This window comes from Taudactylus pleione, unplaced genomic scaffold (assembly GCF_031769625.1).
Source record: "Taudactylus pleione unplaced genomic scaffold, aTauple2 ptg000179l, whole genome shotgun sequence".
Lineage (NCBI taxonomy): Eukaryota > Metazoa > Chordata > Amphibia > Anura > Myobatrachidae > Taudactylus > Taudactylus pleione.
Genome location: NW_028284581.1, coordinates 16,755,077 through 16,768,233, shown reverse-complemented (window position 1 = coordinate 16,768,233; position 13,157 = coordinate 16,755,077). Strand labels below are relative to the sequence as shown.

The 13,157-nt window shown below is 40.7% G+C and overlaps 1 protein-coding gene across 4 annotated transcripts in view; it reads left to right on the top strand.

Moving 5' to 3' along the window:
• ATP9B (ATPase phospholipid transporting 9B) overlaps nt 1-13,157 on the top strand; it is a 434,681-nt gene that overhangs the window by 352,926 nt on the left and 68,598 nt on the right. The window lies entirely within an intron of this gene.

Here is a 13,157-nt window from a genome sequence, read left to right as displayed (position 1 = left end):
TTGGGCAGAAGAATGTTGTTTTACAACTTATGTTGCAGTTTTCTGATTTACTTCTTGATTGATCTCTTGTTTGACAGCATAGATTATTTACCCTAGGATAATGGAAGTGTATTGTCTGCTTTTCTGAATCCATTACTCTGTATTAGCCCTTAAACATCTTATTTTTACGATTTATTTTAATTAAAATGATAACTAAATGGTAAGAGCCTTGTGCCACAGACAGTGTGTTTCATCTGTATTTCTGTTTGCTGTAAATATATTGGCTCACACCTTTCCTGAGAGTGGTAAGCTGTTTGATCAGGTGTAAAGTAGGCGACCTCTACATGTGTGCTATCTTGTGATTTATCGTTTAACTATACTGTAGCCCATTGCCCTGATATTGTCAATATACCTGGTGATCATATCATACATACTAGGTACCATAACATCTTTCTGCAGTCAATGGTAGCTATACACTGCAGTAATATCTATTGCCTTCTCCCATTTCTGCTCCAGCTTTTAGTTTCATCAACTTGGCCTCTTGCTTTCTAACCACAACCTCCTTCTCTTTCAGCCTCATCTTTCTTTGTTCTCCGGTACCACTTCTACACTGATGTTCTCCCTTTCACCTTTCTGTATTTCCATGTTATGTAATCATCTGTCTTTCTGCTTCTTCAACAACCCCCCCCCCCCCCCAAAAAAAAAAAATATTGTCATCTCAACTAAAACCACAATCTCCTCAGTATTGCAAGCGTGCAATCATGGTGTTGACACTTGACTTCGTTCTCTGCCTTGTTCCTGAAATACAGACTCTCTCCCAGTCGTGTCATCTACATCTTCAAAATATTGCCAGTATGCACCCTTTTCTTTCCTAAGATGCTCCCAAATCTCTTATCCACTCTCTCATCATCTCCCACCTTGGCTACTGCAGCCTTCTCAGTTTGCCAATCCCCTCACCGATCTGCCCATCTGCCCTCACTTCAATCCATTTTAAATGCTGCAGCCATCTTCACTTCCTGCAAATCACCATGTTCACCAGACTACAATTCAAATTAGTCAGGTTCTCAATGGTCACAATACCGGCAGCAGAATCCCGACAACTGTCACAATACCGGCAGCAGAATCCCGACAGGTCAAAATACAGACGAATCCCGACGGTGATTATTAGGGTTAGGCACTAGGGGGAGGGTTAGGATTAGGCTGCGGTTTGGACAGCTACGGTTAGGCTGCCAAGGAGGATGGGAAAGGGTTAGGCTGCCAAAGAGGACGGTTAGGGTTAGGCTGTAGGAGGGGTGAGTTAGAAAACTCACCAAAATATGTTGGGATTTTGATCGTTGTGATTTCGCTGCTGGTATTCTGACCATCGGGATGGTCCCCGCCGGGCTATCGTACCCATCCTCTCAAAATAGTCTCCTTCACACCTACTTAGGTCTACCTCTGACCTGCGTCTTGTTTTTTTATTTATTTTGGTAACCACCTCTTCTTCCCACCTACGAGACTTTTCTCATGCTGCTGCTCATTTATGGAATTCCCTAGAACCCAGTTAGACTCTACAGCTCCGTACACACGGAGCGAATTTAACGATCAGACAATGATCAGACGATCGAACATCCAGCACATGCAGCAATCCCCCAACTACTATGTGGGTCCCTATAGTAAACAGGCTAACCTGGTCGATATCGACCATGTTGGCCTGAATGCATGGGCGATGGTCGATATCTATATCGACCATTTGTGCCCGTGCATCGACCATCGTTTGGCCAGAAACAGGACGAAATGAACGATAATGATATAACGATATCATTATCGTTCATATCGTCCTGTTTAATCGCACCGTGTGTACGCAGCATACCACAGACTTCTTTAAATGCTCTAAAAACTGATCTCTTTATTAGAACCTACCCTACACACAGCTATACAACACACACTAGTGCCCACTGTCAATCTCCAAACTTACTCCTCTTGTTTTAGCTGTGCCTTCTCCCAACTCGATTGTTAAGTAGCTCTCTAATTAGCAGGGGACCTACCAACACTTCGTTTTCATGTCTGCATGATTTTTGTCTGCCTATCTTATTTATGTCTTGCTTTACTCCTTGTCTGGTGCTATGGAGCACTTTGGTGCCTTACAAATCAACAACAATAATTACTAATGTTAAGTGAAAATCTTCAGACAGTGTGGTGAAATACATTTTCTTCAGTTTTTTTTTTTTTTTTTTTTCTAGTTTCTCTATTAGGCATGGTGCTCAAAATTATGTTGCAACCCTTATTCAGTAATATCATGTTCTAAATATTTTCTATAAAATAGCCTATTTGTATATGTGTAACATTTTTAATACATAAGTTAGGGACCTTTTGTATCATTTACAAGATAGTAATAGATGTGCAAGATGTGAACTACAAAGTACAAGATCTACATCATAATTTTTTAAATAGTTCTATTGACACAAGTCATGGAGCCTGAGGAAAATAATGTAAATGGTTCATTATTTAGCTTATTGAACTTTCTTGCAGTCACATTGACAGATGATTCTAGTTTTTCCCAATCACCAAAGTACCATTTTAAAAGCATTTTTTATTGAATAAAGTGCTTTAAATATTGCACCCTAGAGCTTTATGCAAGTAAATGGTTTAATTGATGTTTTTACCTTACCCTCTGCATTTATGTGTCTAAACAGATCTGCTTAATACATAGCTCCGTCATTTAATAATGGTCTCAACCTGTGTAAGTGGTTTAGAATTAAATGCTACTGTATTTTTTTTTGTTAAAACTTTTTAAGAATTATGTTATTTTTCACACTATAACACTTATTATGTAATTTTTACTTTAGTCACATTTAAATAACTAATTAGTAGGATGTCTTTTGTGCTCTTGTAAAATGATTCCTCGGTACTGGGAAAGTATTCATTTGCATCCATGGCTAATTTTTTTACTAATGATGGAGGATTTTTATTACTATTTAAATTAATTGATGATGACAATATCATTTTGTCACATTACAGTATCAATGCTGAATTGAGCTTAGTCAGATTTTATTTTATAACAAGTTATGTTTTCAATAGCTAATAATTCCTACATGGGCGATATATAAAATTACAAATTCTGAAATAATCTTCTACTTATAACTGTTCATTTATAGATGTGATAAGCAATCACATGGTTCCTGTCTTATGCACTCTTATATATGAGGCCAATAAAGAAGATGGAGACAGACACCAGTGTGCAGAGAAAGTGACAGGGAGAATTTACTAAATGTCCATTTTGAAATCCCAGCGTGCTTGCAGCATTTTCTTGGTGGGATTGCATCCTGTCCGTTTACTAAACTCAAAATCGCCACACGTTAGAACATAAGCCAACTTCCCCAGTTATAGGATACGAGCCATCCAATTTACTAAGTGTTGGGTTTCAAACTCGCCTCAAAATAATGAGATGCCTCTGAGAGACATTATGTGAAAAGCACTGCACAGATCCCTAGGATCACAAATTGCTAATCAGACCTTTAAGCGTAGTCTGGCAGTGTAAAAATCAGTGGGGACAAAGAGCATGGGATTCTCCTGATTTTCCACAAACCAGCACTAGGCTTTACAAGCCAATGATGGTGGCACTAGCACAGAGGACACATAGGCCCTGATTCAGAGCCGGACGCTTTGACCAGAGCGCTCGCTCTGAATCAGGGCCCACCTCCATTAATATGGAGCGTCCTCCTGGACGCTCGTATAGCTGTGGGTCACCACCCACAGCATATACGAGCGTGCAGGATGATGGTCGCGATGGTCTTGACCATCGCGACCATCGCCACTGCGAGCAACAGCCTGCGGTTGAGGTTTTCAACCGGAAGGCCAGGAGTGATTTTGGCTCTATCAGAGCCAAAATCACTCCCATTGGCCTCACTAGTGATGTCAGTGGGGCCGGCTTCAGACGGTAGGCGTTCCCTTGGGAACGCCTCCGTCTGGCAGGCACGCCCCCGGCGTGCCCACCAAAGGGGGCGTGCTGTCAGTCAACATCGACAGCACGCCCCCTTTGATGAGACACTCCGAGCGAAGGAAAGTCCTTCGCTCGGTGCGTCTCGCGCATGCGCACGACGGAGCTCCCTCCGTCGTGCGCATGCGCAGTGCAGACCATCGACCCACTTGCGAGCGGACAGCCGAATGAGGGCCATAGTTCCAATCAGCACTAGGCCAGTTAGCATGAGGTTGGATATCTAGGGAAGTGGGGACTGCAAAATAATAAAATGCAGACCCCCTTAGGAAAAACCAGCCCCATACTGATAGTACTAGAGCTGTTCCCCACACCGCTGGTGCAGTAGTCGTGAGGTTAATAAATATTGTTTAAATACAATAGATAATAATGTTCTTTGCTGGTACACTGGTAACGCTGTAATGCTCAATTTAAATGGCTACCAGGGTATGCTGGTACTTAGAAAACCACAAAGGTTAGTTGAATTTTAGAGGTCAAAACAACCTTTAGTCAGTTAATTGGTTTTGAGCATCAACTCAGCATTGATCCCTGGTAATGTCCATCAGTATCAAAACATGGTCAAACCTACCACTCAGTATATTCCCCCCTTAACGTTACATAAGAAATTAGTTTTGCACTCAATGACTAACTCTGCCTCTGGACTCTTAAGTGCAGTGGACCATGCTTACATGACAGGGAACCAAAGGAATTAGGCATGTTAATAGTACGGACATACCAAAGGAAACAGGCACCTAAATTGTGCCGATGTATCAAAGTAAACAGGCACATAAATTGTACCGATATACCGAAGGAAACAGTCACCTGCATTGTATTGAGTTACCAAAGGAAGCAGAAACCTAAATTATACCGATGTACCAAAGAAAACAGAAACCTAAATTTTACCGATGTACCAAAGGAAACAGGACCCTAAAATATACTGATGTACCTTCGGAAACAGGACCCTACATTATACTAATGTACCAAAGGAAAAAGGAACCTAAATTATACCGATGTACCAAAGGAAACAGGACCCTAAATTATGCTGATGTACCAAAGGAAACAGAAACTGAAATTATACCGATGTACCAAAGGAAAAAGGACCCTAAATTGTTCTGATGTACCAAAGGAAACCGGACCCTAAATTATACTGATGTACCAAAGGAAACCGGACCCTAAATTATACTGATGTACCAAAGGAAACAGGACCCTAGACTATACCGTTGGAACCAAGGAAACGGAAACCTAAATTATACTGATGTACCAAAGGAAACAGGACCCTAAACTATACTGATGTACTAAAGGAAACAGGACCCTACATTATACTGATGTACCAAAGGAAACAGGAACCTAAAGATGAAGATTTTGATTTTTGAGGGAGATAGATCCTTATTTTCATCTCACAGTAAAAAATATTATTAAAATGTATTATTTATATTTAGAAATATATAATTCCTTTTGTATTTAACAGTAGAGAGGACATTTTAATGTTTAGCTACAATAATATGACTTATGCTTATAATTGCTCATTTTGTGCTAGGGCATGTATCTATGTTTTTGCTGGATGTGGCCTGCCGTGCTTGTCGGTAACAAGCTGTCACCTGAAGACGCACAGGACATACGTTATATTATTGTCGAAGCTCTGCTGGATTAGTTTCTCTTTTAGTATTCAAAATGTGGTGTCTGATTATACTCTGCTCATTGTTTCTTATGATAAGTGATCAATATTTCATTTTCTCGGGGAAGGTAAAAAGTTTCATGTGTCTATCACTTGTGATGCGTACAGCTCCTGCATAATAAACATTACTTGTAAGCAGGAAAATCCATTGACAAAATCATAACTACATGGAGCTTAATTGTCATAAGTGTATGTCCACATCAAGCGTGAAAAGCTATTGCTGACTTAATGTAATCAACAGTCATGAAGGGATATAGACTAGAGAAATTCTGCAGTAAAGTGCAAAGGTCACTAGTCCATCTAATTCAACAACATGCTGTGAACAGGGACCTTAAAGACCTTTGCCCTCTTTTGGCCACTGAACATTGATTGTTCTTGTTTGTTTACCATAAGCCACAAATTTATTGCTGTTTTATTATGTATTATAATTATTATCCTAATCAATGGTCTGTGGATGCTGTATATTCTATACAACTGCAGTATCAGTGCTTTTGTAATGGTGCATACACACGGTCAGAATTAGCAGAACGATATAAACGATATAGTTTATCATTAGATCGTTTAAATCTTCCATTTTTTAGCCCCTTCCAACCCCCAAACGAAAGACGATGAATGGGCACGGATGGTCGATAATGATAGCTACCACCGCCCGATATCGACAGTCCAACCTGGTCAATATCGACCAGGTTACTATAGGGACCCGCAATCGTTGATCGCGGGTCGTTTAGTCGTTGGGGGGTTGGTGCTGTGCTGGATGTTTGACAACGATCATCCAGCAGATGCAGGATGATCAGACAACGATATCTTTATCGTTGTCTGATCTGACCGTGTGTATGCACCATGACCCTTACAGCAGGCTAATGTACCAGTGTATAAAACACACTGCCCTCCATCCATGCACTCATTTTATGGCTATATTTTTGGAAGATGCATAATGATGTGTTAGGCACTATTCATTTTTTGTTTGACAACACAAATGAGATAGGTACCTAGCATAGTGCTTGGTCATTTAAAAAAAATAACACTTTGCATGACTGTTATAATAAAAATAAAACAAATCTACAGAATGCACAGGTGATAAAAAATCTTATACCTGGCAGGGTCTTGGGGGGAATGCTTCTCTCATAACATGTTGGCCTCTTGTTGCTGAGATGGTGGCTATGATAAGTGGGACCTGTGTTTCCCAAAATTGGCAACACAGTGTTTAGTAGCAGAGTAAAATGTTTCATAATTTAGAGCTCATGGAGGGGCATCACCTTTAGCTGCAAGGTTCCCTCCTACCCATCCCTTCTTTCTCTCTATAGCATCTCATACATACTGTATTTTATCCATTCCTGGCATATAGTCATATTTTAGAAGTGCTTCAGTTTAAATGCATGCCTATCTGTATGCAGTGGCCAGTATCACAATGTGGGGGAGATGTAGCAAACCTTATAAAGAGTGGAGAAGTTTTCAGTAGTAACTAATCAGCTACTAAATATCAGTTTTATAGAAGGTACTTAAATGCTAGCTAGAAGTTGATTGGTTGCTAAGAGCATCTTCTCCACTTATCCACTCTTTTAAGAAAGTTTGATACATTTAATATCTCAAGACACATTTTTCTATAACATCAGTTTCGGCCTGTGTTTTAAACTGGTGTCATAGGGGGTCTAAACCTTAAGTGGCATACACACTAGAGATGTGCTGACAGATATTGGTGAAAGATATTGGGTGTACACAGTGAACTATATTGTTAACGCTATAGTTCAGTGACGTCATCCTGCCACATCCCTGAACAGGCACTTTCTGATGATATCGTCGGATTGACCTGCATGTTTGCACGACAGCAAACATCGTTAAAGACTCACGCATCGTTGGTCGTTTGGTGCATACACATTGGATGATATGAACGATATATCGGTGAACTATATAGTTATCGTTCACTTTTATCGTCTAGTGTGTATGCCCCATTAGAAGAGATAAAGTGAATGGAAATAAAGTACTGACCAATCAGCTCCTAACTGTCATTTTTCAAACATTGCATGTAAAGTGACAGGAGCTGATTGGTTGGTATTTTATCTCTATCCACTTTATCTCTCTGCAAGCTTAGTACATAGGGCACGATTCTATTCTATGCGATGTGAATAGTTCCGGGAGTGAGCTCCCGGAGCTATTCAATACACCACGCTGCCAAGTCCGACTAGGATTTCTTCTCGCATCCCCCCGGGGAAGAGAGCAGAAATCCGACAAAAGTCCCAGCGCGAGGCTGTTTTCTGCCCATCGCGCCGGGAAGTTAGGTCGGGGAATGCCCGTTATCGCGCCTTAAACAGGGTGTTTAGTCGCGAGAACGGGCATTCTCCGACTAAACACCGCGCACAATTGAATAGCATCGCATAGAATCGCATAGAATAGAATCGTGCCCATAGAACCCATAAAGAGGAAGCACACTGGGCCTCATTTATCAACAAGTTTTTAAATTCACAACGATTTATAATATTCATTGTGTATGATAAATGGTGCTCCAGCCAATCGGCTACCAAATGTCATTTTTCAAACCGATGACAATTTGGAGCTGATTGGCTGGAGCTCAATTATCATACGCAGAGTTTTATTATGTGAATGATAAAACTTGTTGATAAATGAGACCCTATGTTTAATTATTTTGTAACAATTAACTTGAGTAAAATTTAGACCGATTCTGAGTCAGACTTATCCGCGGCCACTTTTCTGTGCAGCCGTAGCAGCCTGCCTACTTCTTTATGCTAAAGCGAGAATCCGCCTGTATAGGCTGAAATTCTGTGCGTCTGCATGAGGAAGCCCATCTTGCCCAAAGCTGTCATTATTTATATTGGAACTTGCACCTGGGTACAAAATATCCATCTGATACAGGCTTCCCATCTCAGTCTGCACACCACGTTCAAGCACGGAAGTTGGCACTCACACCCATGACACTCCTATGAGACGGAGAAGTTTCGTGCATTCGCATGGTCACTGCCCAGAGACGGAAAGTGTGGTCCATCAATAGATCACATCGTAGTGATCTCCATTCTTCTGCCTGTGATCGATCTGGGGCATGCACATTTGCAGATTCCTACCTCTGGCACATGAGCAATACACTGTTATCCAGAACATCCATCCACATATCCACTTGTGTCCGACTCAGAATCAGGCCCATAATTGTTGCTGTTCTTGTCAGGGCAGACTGTGAACGCAAGCTTGGAATGGAAGTGTATCTTTTAGTTAGAATTACTTTATTAAAGGTAGTTCCAAATCGGAGACATGGCATTCAAGGGATGTTACCTGGTAAGGACGATTAAGTTGGCCACTGGTGGCATTATTCTATTCAATTTTATTATTAATATTTTGTAAGCAAATAAACAGAAATCAAAGGTTCTCTTAGCAGAATGACTTACAGTATGCATTTGTTTTGCAGAACATTTTAATGAAACTAGCTGCTGTTGGTGGTTTTTAATGTATGAGGTATGCTGTTTTGTTTAATTCATTTTTGTGTAGGTTCACTGAAGTAAGACTAATTGTTGTTGTTTTGTCAATGCAAAGAAAAAATCATTGTCAGTAGCATAAAACCATCATTTGCCTGACCTTTCATGCCCTATGAAGAATAACTGCTCTATATGTTGTCTGAGATATTGACTGACAGTCTTAACAAATGCTCAGGCAGTATTTTTAAAGTCATAATTGTATTATATTTTAATAGTCGATGCTTGTAATTAAAACAATGACAGCTGAATGTTTCTGTCATTAAATTGTCATTTGTAGTGAGAATGGTCCCTTTTTTGCATGTGATAAAGATGATTTTACATTCCCTGCATACTGCAAACTGCAGTGTGTATTTTATTATGTGTGTTGGATAGCTATAGAGAGACTAGAACAGAACCGCTGTTTCAGTGTGTAATGGGAAATAGAGTGACATAATACTGAGGAATATTAAAGGGATTTCAGTTATTCATTAATGCATTAAATACTTTATTTACAAATGTAAAATTTTTTACTTCCAGTACATGTTGGATTTTGTATTTATTTTTCTTCTTAAGGACTTTTTTTTCCCTTTTTTTAAATTGATACATATATATCCTGGAAGTAGGGTGTTTGTTTGGAACCTCTTAAGACAGTGCTAACCATAGCATTTAAAAGAAAATGCAGGAATAATTATAGTCCAGATTGATGGATGCAAGTTTCAAAGGTTACACACGTCACTCAAAATAAGCACAGGAAGCTCACGCTTCCTGCCTGGGAGTATCAGACCAATTTGTTAGTTTGGTAATAGACTACTAAAATTTACTGAACTTTGTTTCCTTATCAATCCTGAGCTCTAGCTGCTCAAATTTGTTTTTATCTGTCAGTATTATTTATGTTACATATTGTAATATAGTGCTGTTTCTCTAAGTTTTATTGGGGCAGTCTACAGGTTGTTGACTTTTAACTTTCAGCACAGTGTTTCAGCCCATGAACTTTAATAAGTTCAGTGATCGTGACTTGTGATTGGTCCTCCTGCTCATGTGCAGGTTTTCAGCTGGGATTATAAGACAAGCCGCTGAACCATGGTAAAGGCTGCTGCACGGGGCATTGGATAGCACCCAGGATAAGGTTGTTTTTCCCTACCTGGGAGTGCTGCTTCAAAGCAGTAGCAATGAGCGTTGTCGCATTGTTTTCTTCTCTTTAATGCACAGTTTTGAAAACAGATTCTACATTTTTGTCCATTCTTGTTATAATGAGTGTACGTGAATGAATAATGGGATGCAGTTGAGGGGCGGGGTAGGGTTAGGATACTTACCCGACAGGTGTTGGTATCCTAACCCTATCGGGATGCCGGCGCAGGGATTCTGACCACCGGGATCCCGACCGAAGGCATCCTAACCCCAACCCTTAAAATGTATAGGCTACACTTCAAAATGCATTTGATGGAAAAAGAGAAAGGTACACTTACTTATAACCCTAGTTGGTTTAGTCACCACCCTCAATGACTAAGCATTTTATGACATGAGAGCCATGTGTTTACATCACATTAGGTCATGACGATCACCAGAGCTGTATTTGCCATGCAGGCACATGACTGGTGCAGCATAGACATTGGGCACAGTTATACTTTATTTTTTAGTAGCAAAATGTTTTCATCTTTTTGTGCTATTGTGAAATAACATTAATTAAAAATTACCTAATAATCCCCTCAAATTTCATAAAAGACAACAAGGATATAAGGATTTGTATTTTAGATGTTCACCGTACTGGGTACTGGTAGTACAGATGTGTTCACATACATCTATCTTCCATGCGCTACAAGTCGCGCCACACATAATGCAGGAGCTCCGTGTGCCTTGGTAGCGCTGAGCGTCTTTCGTGCAACGTTTTACATTTAAATGCGTCATATTCACAGAGTGATGCGAATAGCTAGCACAAGCAGCTTCTGCTGATTAATAATGATATGCAGCATGCCTATGTTCTGTGTGAATCTGCGAGTGTATCTGCATGTGAAATGCTACGTTACAGTGTCAGCGGCTTTAACACAATAAAGTAGCATTTCACATGCAGATACTCCCGCAGACATAGGCATGCTGCATTTCATTTGTAGTCAGCAGAAGCTGCTTGTGCTAGCTATTCGCATCACTGTGTACATAAGACACATTTAAATGTAAAAAGTTGCACAAAAAGACGCTCAGCGCTACTGAGTCACGCCACGGCATGGCGCGATTAGAAGGGCTGTTTAACGCACAAGGAGGCTAGATGTATGAGGACACATCTGTATACTCAGCTAGCCTCAATACTGCATGCAGCGCTATATGCCTGGCTTGAGGTCCCGTTTGCAACTCTGTTAGTTTTGGTAGTTTTTTTTTACCGAAATTACATCTAAAACGCAATGCGACTAGATCGCACCAGGAGACTGCAGTGATTAATTGATATGTGACACACAGTCTGACTGAGACTGTACACAGAACGTTTGTCACTAGAGTCTCACTAGAGTCTCACGGGACCAAGCGCTCCAAGAGGGACTGTTTGACACAACTGCAGCAAAGATGAGTGAGGACATATGTTTATTACTCTACTACAAGGCTCTAAACTGACTTACCTGATACTGACTGGGGGGGCACTAGCCAGAGTCACCACAGAGAGGGTAGCAGCCAAGGGATAAGGGCAATTCCTTGTGCAGCGCCACATAAAGGAAGGCAGCAGAGCTCCAGAATCGGAGGAGAGACTTGCCTGTGGTGACTTGTCAGTACAGCGGTTCTGCTGTTATTCAGCTGCCGTGTCAGACTGACATAATCCACATCAATCAACGAGAAGGATGGAGGAGCCTGCCCCTATATCCCTTATATGTCTGATGAGCGGCTCAGTGCAAGAGCCGGCAATAAAATAAAGTGTGGCCAGAGGAGGTGGGGATCTGAGGTGAAGTAAAAAGGAGGGAGAGCAGCAACGTACCTGAGAATGTATGTTAAAGGATGGCCGTAGCTCCCGAAGACGTTGGGGCAGTTTCAGTCTTGCAAGGGGCATAGAGAGGACAGGCGACTCAGCCTCTTTTCCCTGCTCTTTCAACCTAGAGGAGATGGAGCCACCAGGAGGCGTCTGATTTGGGGGAGGAACGTCTCCGGTTATAAATCAGAGGACAGGTCTGTAGACCTGGAACTGCTTGCAGAAACATGTCAGTGACCATTTATAAATGTGTTACTGAGTTCAACAGCTGTTCCATTTCCCTATTTAAAATGGGGGGGAGGGGGCAGTCTGTTACTTTGCTAGGGGCGCTCGGACACCAAGATACACCCCTGGTTATGGTCTTGCTCCAAAATCGTGCATTGTACCAGATTATCAAACACTAGTAAAATTCACAAGAGTTGGTATAAACATGGACCCCATTGGTTCCAATGACCCCATATGCACTCACAATGGTTACTCCGTTTGAGGTCTTTGTGTTTTCTGAATGGTGACTGCTACATTAAATGCATTGTGGCCAATCTCCTTTGACCACCTGAAAGAGAGTGAAACTGCATTAAACTACATGTAAAACACAGCTGAATTTCACATACAGTTTGACTTGAATTTGCTTTGTGCATATGCCAGTGGGTGCCCAACTTTCATAACAGGAGTGTATTACAGCTCAAATGTTTCCAGTACTTATGTTAAATAATCAATTTATACAAAATTCCTGCAAATGCAACAGTTGCAAACTGTCCCGTATCAGTAAGTAGAAAATAAATCGCATTCATCTTCTTGAAATCGTTTCAATGGTTAGTTAATTTAGGACTTGGTAATTCAATTGTTATCTATCTGTATTGGCAACTACAATCTATATGAAAGAATGAGGTAGTTAAAAGTTATATCTAGGAATCCGATACATTGCTGGAAAGCCAAAGGTCACTGCATTAAAACCTGCAGTAGTTTTTTCGTGAGTAATTGTCCTACATCATTTTACTAATGTCTTGCTGCTAATGAAAATTAAAAAGCTCATGCTGTTTGATTTACTGCTTTGTTTTAATTGTCATTTTAAGCTAACAAGTGTGCCAGAATTTCAAAGAGAATTGGAACTCCCATCGTTTTGGTCAAAAATATTGTGAGCTACAG